The sequence below is a fragment of the Cynoglossus semilaevis genome, chromosome 11 (assembly GCF_000523025.1).
Source record: "Cynoglossus semilaevis isolate Cse_v1.0 chromosome 11, Cse_v1.0, whole genome shotgun sequence".
In the NCBI taxonomy this organism is placed as follows: domain Eukaryota; kingdom Metazoa; phylum Chordata; class Actinopteri; order Pleuronectiformes; family Cynoglossidae; genus Cynoglossus; species Cynoglossus semilaevis.
The window spans coordinates 3659795-3668997 of NC_024317.1; the positions used below are offsets into that span (position 1 = coordinate 3659795).

A 9203-nucleotide genomic window follows, 5' to 3' on the forward strand; every position below is an offset into this window, starting at 1 on the left:
GGGGGGGCAGGTAAAGTTGATTGGATTGTAGCAGAAGCACTCATAAATCAAAGGGTTAAAAAATTAGCACCTAATTTATTGCATCACAGAAAAATAATTACCAATAATTTACAATAATTAATGAGATTTGGTAGATTATGTTTGTATTAGTGTCACCTAGTGGATTTTGTTAGCAGTTACATTTACTGTAAACATCATCCTGTCATCATCATAGAAACTAAATATTATTTTAAGGAAATGCTGGTTTTTAAATATCTTTTTTTTTGTCTGTTTAAAAAACCGTGGCATTGAAAAAAACTCAGATTTGTTCCTTTTCAGGTTGTTATTAATGAAAACAGATATGGGTCACACGTGGGTCAGATTGGATTCGGGCCACTTCTGCCTGCAGTGTGACTGCATGTGAAGTTTCAGCAGTATTTAAGCCTTAAAATCTCTAAAATGATCACAACACTTTGTTATGGTCATATCAACGTTTCAGATTAAAGATCTCGGAAAATGCATGAAAGAACAAAGGGGGTTTGACCAGACTTTAAAAGGAATGCAGGGATGGGGAACATTAAAGGATACAAGAGGGGAGGAGGGGGGGCGGGGGGGGGGAGTCAAAGCAGAGTCCCATTAATACAGCAAACTTCAGAGGCAAATTACCAAGGCGCCGCGGAGATAGTGATCAGAGTGTGGCTGTGCACCCTGGCTCTGTTAGCAGAGCAGCACTCAGTCCATTTACATCACCGTTATTACCGTCCTTATCATTAGCATCGTTCAAAGCTGCCGCTGAAGCTCGTAGCACATCTGTAATGGAGTCGTTCACAGTGTGAGAGGTGAGCTTTTGGTTCCGTCTGAAGTCGTCTCACAGAGAAAAAGCTCCAGCCTTTAGGAACTACTATTCCTTTCAAACGAGGAAGTGGGTAGAACCCAGGCCATCCGTGATTGGTCCCCGCAGACCAGGCCCGCGGCTCATTCGCTGGCTCGACTGTAATTTTGTTAAGGGCACGGGTTGCTTCCTGTGCTGGTTAAACATATCTGTGTAAATGAGGTTTGGGCTGCCCGGGGGGGGGAGCGGTTCCAATAGTTGGACGAGGGAGGAGGGGGCAGTAATGGAGCCAGTCGAACAGAGCACCATGAGGAGGGGGGGGGGGCGTGAGGGGAGGACAGGGACGTGGAATGAGGAAGTGAGGCGGAGGTAATGGAGGTTAAATGAAGTGTAGATAGAGGGAGAAATACAAGCACGTCAGGGCTGCGTTAGCCGCGATGAACACGCCTGCTCCCAGTTACTGCCCCAACATTTCCGGACGTCAAACAAAGTTGACCTGTTGAGCCCAGAGCTGTGTTCGCGCTGACCCGCGGGGGTCAAGAGCGGCTTAATGTGTCTCACAAAGCAGAACAAAAACAAACACGCAGCTGCCCTGCGTGGCTGAAACTGCCCCGGCTCAAAGGGGTGTTACGTGTCCTTAACCTCAGAAGTGCTCAGTAAAACTTCAATCATCCGTCAAGGTTTTCATCTTCACTTCAGAACCTCATCTCCAGCTCAAGGACCACGTTTCCAAAAAAAGGTACAATGCCTCGAAATGCAAGAGGAAGGAAAACTGTGCAGCACGACTGGCCCCTTGACCAAAAATATATTCAACAAATGAGTCTGACAGAGGTGAAGTTGAAGTATTATTTGGTGACAGATTTGATGCTGCAGAGTTTAGATTTAAGAGTGACATCAACCACAGGCTCAAGGACCAGTCGAAGCTGATCTGTACGAAACAAAAGAGCAAAAATAAAAACCAATTTCGGCATACGACGACAAAACGGTGTGGGTCTGACTGACCTGCCTGCAGTCCAGATTTGTCTTCCGACAAATGTCTGAAGGACAACGAAGAGGACAGACAACTGATTTTCACAAAAAAAAACAAAAAAAAAACTGCATCTTCCAGTTCCTAAACAATCAACAATTATACTAAAAAAAAAGAATACGACCCTATAAAGTACTTTGTTACTTTTCCCCAGCTTTTATAAGTGTATCGTCGGCATACTGTTTGAGAATAAAGGTTCAAATGTATTCAGCGCTGCTGCGGTCACAGATACGACCATTCAAACAGAGACAAATGACTGAAAACAAGGAAACAGGAGACGCTGTCGAGCCCTGAGCTGTTTTATATTTGCTAATAACCCCTGATGGGATCACATCTCCAGCCCAAGTCTGAATGGTAAGAGCAAATCTACCCCGTGGTCCACTCCAAATTCAATTACAGCCAAACAGTGACAGTCAGCGGCCCAGGAGCCAGGTACCTTCCACTCGCCCATCCCTGGAGGCCGTCGTGCTGCTCTCTCCAGCCCATCCGTCCCTCCCCAGGCTCCACTGAGCCTCTTACCGCTCCATAATTGGATTGGTCAACAGTTAACTCCATTACAGCTGAGCAGTCAGGCACTTGATATTTCCAAGTTGTTGGCAGTAATTTGCTCCTATTAGCAGCTCTTAGTGAGAATAAAAGTCAGAGTGTAAACAATCAAGTGAGTACGGTCTCGGTGTCCGGCGCTCGGCGTGTTTGTGTGTCCGCCCACCTGCCTAAAAGGGTGTTTGTTTCAGGGGGAGATTCAATTTGAAGAATCAAATCTAATCAGACGACACAGAAGTCTTACAGGACGGCGGGCGCGGCAGTGGGTGTCGCAGGGGCCCGGGCGGCTCAGGTTACCACAGGACTGATCCAGTAATGGGGACTTGGAGACCAGAGTCTGGAGGTATAATAGTCAGTACGGAAGGAGAGGAGGATGTAGACATGAGACTTTTCAATAATAGGGCTTTAACTGCCACCCACGGTGCTGCGTGACTCAAGAGACGAGACGATAAATAAGGTCCAGCAAAAGAGCGGGAAAAGAATCAGGGGGAAAAAAAAAACAGAGTCAAAAACAGCGAGGTTGAATTCTTACAAACTGCAAAAAAACAATTGCCACAAGAAAGATAACCAGTTAGCTAACAACAGCACAGAGCGACAGTGTTGTATGGCGCTGCGCACCACAATAACATTGATATTAACAATGATATCAAACAAAACCTTGTTTGTATTAATTAATCATATTTACCTCAAATCATGTTAAAATTCTATTTGACAAAATCACTTTAGGAGTTTAAGTGAAAATCTATATATAGATAGATTTTTTTTTTGACTGACGATTGTTTATCTTAATTTAGCTAAGCTAATTCTGATAATCCCTGACCTACCAAATTGCTTTCTCTAATTTAAATTTCTAAGCAGCTCGGCATCTTTTTACTTTCATTTCTTTTGGGGAATATTTCAACCGAGAAACTGGAAATGAAAAATTAATAAAAGAAAATTAAAAAAGAGGTTTAAATTACTGCTGACTGGCACAGCATTTTAATTAATATCTGACCCATTAGAAAAGAGGAAATTAATTTTTTTTTTAGGAAGGAGATGCATTTTATTTTTTACATTTACGTTTGTGTGTAAAATCCAGGGCGTTGAAAGGCGTTTGTTTCAGAGGGAGATTCAATTTGAGGAAAATCTAATCAGTCGACACAGAAGTTTACTCTAATGTGAGAACTCGGCGTTTCTGTGGGCTGAATCCCAGGTCGGTGGAAATGTTTTGGTTCTACCTTATAGTCAGGTACACAGGGGACATAAAATTGAGAGCAGAGGCAGCTCCAGGTCTCGGCAGGAAGTAATAACCTCCCACATGATAACCATCTAAGTCGAGGCAGAGAGAGTGGATGGGGGGGCCGGGGGGGGGGGGGGGGGGGTGAGGAAGACTGACAGTCCGTGGTTTTTTTTTTTCATTTGTTTTATTCAGCTCAAACACATTTCTCCAACTCAACCTGCACTTTCATTTGTGGCGGCAGATTTCTGAGCCGGTCCGGCTCTAAACGCGACGACGACGACGACGGTTTGTGAAACCTCACTCGGTCAGAGAGAGGAAGACTCTGGCCGAGAGGAAAAAATAAAAGGAAATGTCTGGACTCTTGTTCTCGTGTTAAATCAACCTTTTCTCTCCACTTTGTCTCCCCCCCGCTCTACCATTTGTGGGGAGAAAACAGAGAAGCTGTTTCCTGACATTCATTCTTCCAGCAGCGTGTGGATGGGACGGAGCTCTGCAGCATCGAAGCTTTGGAGGGGAAAATAAAATGGAATTGCTGGACTTTAAGGCTGTGTTTGAATGTGTGTCTCCGAGGGGGACCTGTCCACCTGTAGGAGCACACATTCCTGTACATTCCTGGGATCTGATGGACAAAAAGCGTGGTGAGAGGGTCAGGAACTGACCTTGGCTCCACCTGTCAACAGCTGATCTCTCTGATAGAAATTGCAGGGAACCCATAGTCTCATGAGCCTGATACAAGAAGATGCAAGGAAAACATACGTATGAGCGGGGGGGGGGGGGGGGGGGTAATTACACATGGTATATATGGCATATATGTATTTTCATTATCCATTAATCCCTTATACTAGTCCTCTGAGTTATTATTATTTGGACGTCAGGTGAACAGCGTGATGTTTTTGTTTTCTTTTTTTTAATTTTATCAGTGGTTTAATGACAGAGAGCTGATAAAAACCCAGAGAAATACACGATAACTGGGTGAAGGGTGAGGTCAGAGGAGAAGACGCTGTACTGAATGTGATATATGTTACATTATTTATATACATACTGTATATATATACTATTCAAAATCATTAGAAAACGCGATTTTAGAAAGTATACACGAGTGTAGCAGGAGAACAAAAACCTGTTGTTTTTCAGTATCTTACTGCGACTTTTTGTCCCAAAGTAAAAATCGATTTTTTTTTTATTTTATGCAAAAAAAGTTTACAATAAATTTGTATGTATATTACTATGAAATGTCGCGTTTGTATGTATATTACTATGATGTGTCGCACCAGAACAAGTCGAGTGAAGAACCATGAGCTGTTTGAGCGAGAATAACGTTGTCCTCTCAGTTAGATGGAAAACACTTATAAATAAACCTGAGGCTCATCAGGAACTGCTTCAGATAAATGAGTCAAACTGCAGCCGTTGATGTGTTTAATCACCTGAACTCGGCCTCTGGTCAGTGAAACTATTCTGTGTTTCTGGGCCAAAGAGTTAATTTTTTATTACTATTTTTTTGCTATTTTTCAACACTGAACAGGAGCGCAGCTAGAAGTGTCACAGCTGCGGTGTTATTATGATACTCCATAAACAGTGAGGTTTACTGAAATCAGAAGAGCAAGATAACGGCGTCACAACGGGGCCGCAGCCCACACTTTGACGGAGAACATCCCGAGGCCATCCATCAAACTGCCGTCCGTCCGTCTCGGCTTCTGACGACTGCGACTCCGCAGCCGTGTAGCATTTCAGCTGTTAACAGAGTGGAGGGACAGCGCGGCCCAGTGTGGAGGCTGCAGCGGCTTATATGAATGGAGCTCATTCTGTTTGAGTGGACTTCAAACGGACGCACATCAATCAGTCAGGTGGAGCAGCGGTGGCTGAGCTGTGCCCGCCGGCCATCGGCCCGGAGGTTTCAGATGCAGCCGGCGCGGCCTGCACACGACAGACAGACTGACTGACAACACCGAGGAGCGCTGAGCCAAGTGGACACACACACACTCACACACACACTGACACACACACACACAGCTACAACCAGTCCCTCAGGTCTGGTAGCAGCAGCAGCAGCAGCAGCAGCAGCAGCAGCCAAAGCTAATTCTCTGTAAATGTCTCACACAGAGCTCCTCATCTTTTTCTTTTTTTTAAATCCAAGTTCTGGCCAGGGTTTGGTTTCATTTCTTTTTTCTTTCTTTTTTTTTTTGTATCTGTATCTGTATAGCAATTTCTGCTGTGTCATTGAGAAATCTGTTGTTGGTTTTGTTGTTTGTTGACTATACGGCAGTAAAAATCTTTATTTTATATCCAGTAAATTCATCAACCTCTCAGGATATTCAAGTCTTTTCTAATCGCTAACTTATGTTAGCATTTGACATAAACACTGGAGTTTTCTTAGCTGTTTTTGGGCTAATATCTTAAATATTCCGCCCTTTTGCAGCTACTGATTTGATCAACTTTGTCTGTATATTTTTGTTAGTTGCAGCGACTGTGATGTCATTCTTCTTAAGTTTTTTGATTTAAGAAAAAATGCTAATTGTCTGTATACTGTAGATTTCACCAAAGCGTTTTATAAAAATGATCAGTCCAGATTTATTTAACATTTGGTTAATTTTATGCAGTGCATTTGTACAACTAGACCCCCCCCCCCCCCCCCCCTCCTCCAACCTACTGATCTTTTTTTTTTCTACCCTCCATCAGGTTTCTGTACTTCCTTCTTCTTCCTGTGCCAAACAATGCTGCAGCTTCCTCCTTCTTCAAACAGTCAACAAAGTGTTTTAAAAAAAAAACGACACAAATGTCCTGGCACGGAGCAGCGTTCCTCAGGGTGGGTATTTTCCACACTCCACGGCCCCGGCGTTGGCAGCTCCTCTGAGGCCGCGCTGGCACGGCAGCACGGGCCTCTCACGGAGCGCTCTGCTCTTTGTGTTTGTGCTGAAAATGACGCGGCCTTTCTCCACCGCTGCGTGACCTCAGGCAGAGGTCGCAGGGCGACATGCAAGACGCTGCTTCCAACGTACACAATGGGCCTCCATTCATGAGGCCAGGCAGCAGAAGAAAGCATCAGAGGTGGAGGAAGGTTCTCCCAGACATCTGACTCCCTATCGCTCCATCTCTTCATCATTTCCCCTCATCTGTCTGAGCGGCGCAGGCCAAACAGACTGTGCCCACATCCTCCTGCAGCCACCAGGGCCTCCTGTCTGCCGCCTCTCCCTCAAACAAACCCGCTCGGCCCACATTCCCCTGGCTCCACATGACCAGGTTACACACCGTCTGGAAGTGTGCCAACGACTTTTAGCAAAGAACATGTCCGACCAACGCTGTCATACAAAAAAAACATTCTTTTCTTTCTATTGTTTTTTTTGTGCATCAGCTGGTTCTGAGTCACACCAGCCTGACGCCACTGTCCGAGGTGGAAGAGAGAGGGTGAGAGAGAGAGTGTGAGGGGGAGAGATACAGAAAGAAAGAGGGTGAGAGAAAGAGGGTGAGGGAGAGAGGGCAAGGGCGAGAGAGAGAGAGGGTGTGAGAAAGAGGGAGAGATAGAGAGTGTGAGGGAGAGAGATACAGAAAGAAAGAGGGTGAGAGAAAGAGGGTGAGGGAGAGGGAGGGAATGAGAGAGTGTGAGTGAAAAAGAGAGAGAGAGATAGAGAGAGCAAGAGAGTGAGAGAAAGAGGGTGAGAGAGGGAGGGAATGAGAGAGTGTGAGGGAAAAAGAGAGAGAGAGATAGAGAGAGAAAGAGGGTGAGGGAGAGAGAGAGAGATGATTAGAGAGAGAGACAGAAGAAGATATGACACTGAGGTTCAGGGGGTGAGAAAATGGGAGTGGGGGACGCTGGTGACGGGGGGGGGGTGTGAAGAGGACCGGTGCTGATGGGTGGGCGGGACAACAGGGAGGATTTAAATGGAGATTGACGCCCAAGGGTAACCTGGCAACAGGCAGGAGCTGCTGTCAGATTAGGATCTGAAAGAGAGAGATAACCACTTTACTGCCTCTGGACTTTGGAGAGCTGGAGGGCTGCGGCGTGTGTGTGTGTGTGTGTGTGTGTTTAACCCACAGTGCCATGCAGCAGCAGGCAGCTGCAGAGTTGTTTCTGAAAGACCTGCTGGTTAAAACGCCACACAGCAGAAAGCTCATCCATCACTGACTGCATCTTCATCTGTGCCAGAGTAAATTAGAATCAACCAAAAATACACACAATTAGAAGACAACAAAAACAATGCTGCGTCTGTTTAAATATGTCTTTTTGTGTTTGTTTGTTTTATTTTTTTTTTCTTCTTCTTCAGGCAGAATTATAAGAAAATGAGATCACCAACACGTAGGTGTGATTCTCTGGTGGAAATCTAAATCTCATCACAGACAATAGACCACCAGTGGTCTGTATTACCATGACAATGGTCTGTCAGTGAGCCCGACAACAGCAGCCTCTTCACACGGTGTGACGGGGCAAAGATCAGACGTAAAAATATGTTGTGAGTAATCGGGCGCCCGCAGCGCCACCATGTGCTGTTGCATCACCGATGAAAAGAATTCTTCATGCCTCGGATTTGTTTGTTTTTATAGAACGTTGTTGATGTTAAAGATACGGCCCTGGGGCTGGATCTGGATCTGGGGGTTTAAAAGGCTACGTGGAAAAATTCTGAGGTTCTACGTCGAAAGATGTGATTGGAAGAAATCAAGTAAAATATGAACGTTTATATCACAGTGGCAGGAGTTTACATGAGGGTAATAGTAATAAAAATAAGAATAAAAATAAAATTCATCTTCATCATCATCGGTGGAGTGAATTATTTACTACTTGTTTATGAAAATAGTGACATTTTGAATTTGCTGAGACTTTGCTGAGATTTTATATTTTGTGGAAGTTCAATTTTTGAAAGTTTGGCCTCATGAAAACAGAAGAAAAAAAGAAAAGTGTGAGTTTGAGGTTGGATGTGAAATGACGTTGATGTTTGGACCGTTTTTAAAATGTAGAAGGTAAATAAAAAAAAAAGAAGAAGAAAGGACCGAGGACGGAGCCCTGAGGGACATCAATGACTGGGGGAGAGGTTTCTGCAAGTGTGAGAGAGGGAGAGAGACAGAGAGAGACAGAGAGAGGGAGAGAGAGACAGAGAGAGACAGAGAGAGGGAGAGAGAGACAGAGAGAGACAGAGAGTCAGAGAGAGACAGAGAGAGACAGAGAGAGGATTTGAAGTAAATCTACAGGAAGTTTTCAGTGATATTTTCGTTTAAATTCAAATATTGCCAAAGCCCCAGCCAGGACCTTCCGCTCCTGCTCCTCGACTCCATGAACCAATCAATGTTTTCCTATTTCATACATTTCTACTTGTTTGTGGGATGGCCACACGTTAACACGGTTATTTCTGAACCGTCTTTGAACGCAGCACTTCAACACTAATCCCGCTTTCGAAACGGAAAGATGAACAAATTAAAATATTTCTGAATAAACCCTGGATTAAACCACGGTCCCTCAGATACACAGACTCGTCGACTCGTCGACTCGACTCCACACACACAGACACTGAACGCCACTCGGGGCCTTCTGGTTGGCAGATTGAGAGGGATTTGTGGGGCAGCACGCGACGGTGTCATGGCAGCGCCTCCACCTCCTGTCAGCTGTGTTTGTGCAG

At 44.9% G+C, this 9203-nt stretch overlaps 1 protein-coding gene across 6 annotated transcripts in view; it reads right to left on the reverse strand.

Moving 5' to 3' along the window:
• eefsec (eukaryotic elongation factor, selenocysteine-tRNA-specific) overlaps positions 1–9203 on the reverse strand; it is a 100890-nt gene that overhangs the window by 47810 nt on the left and 43877 nt on the right. The gene's annotated exons all lie outside the window — the stretch shown is intronic.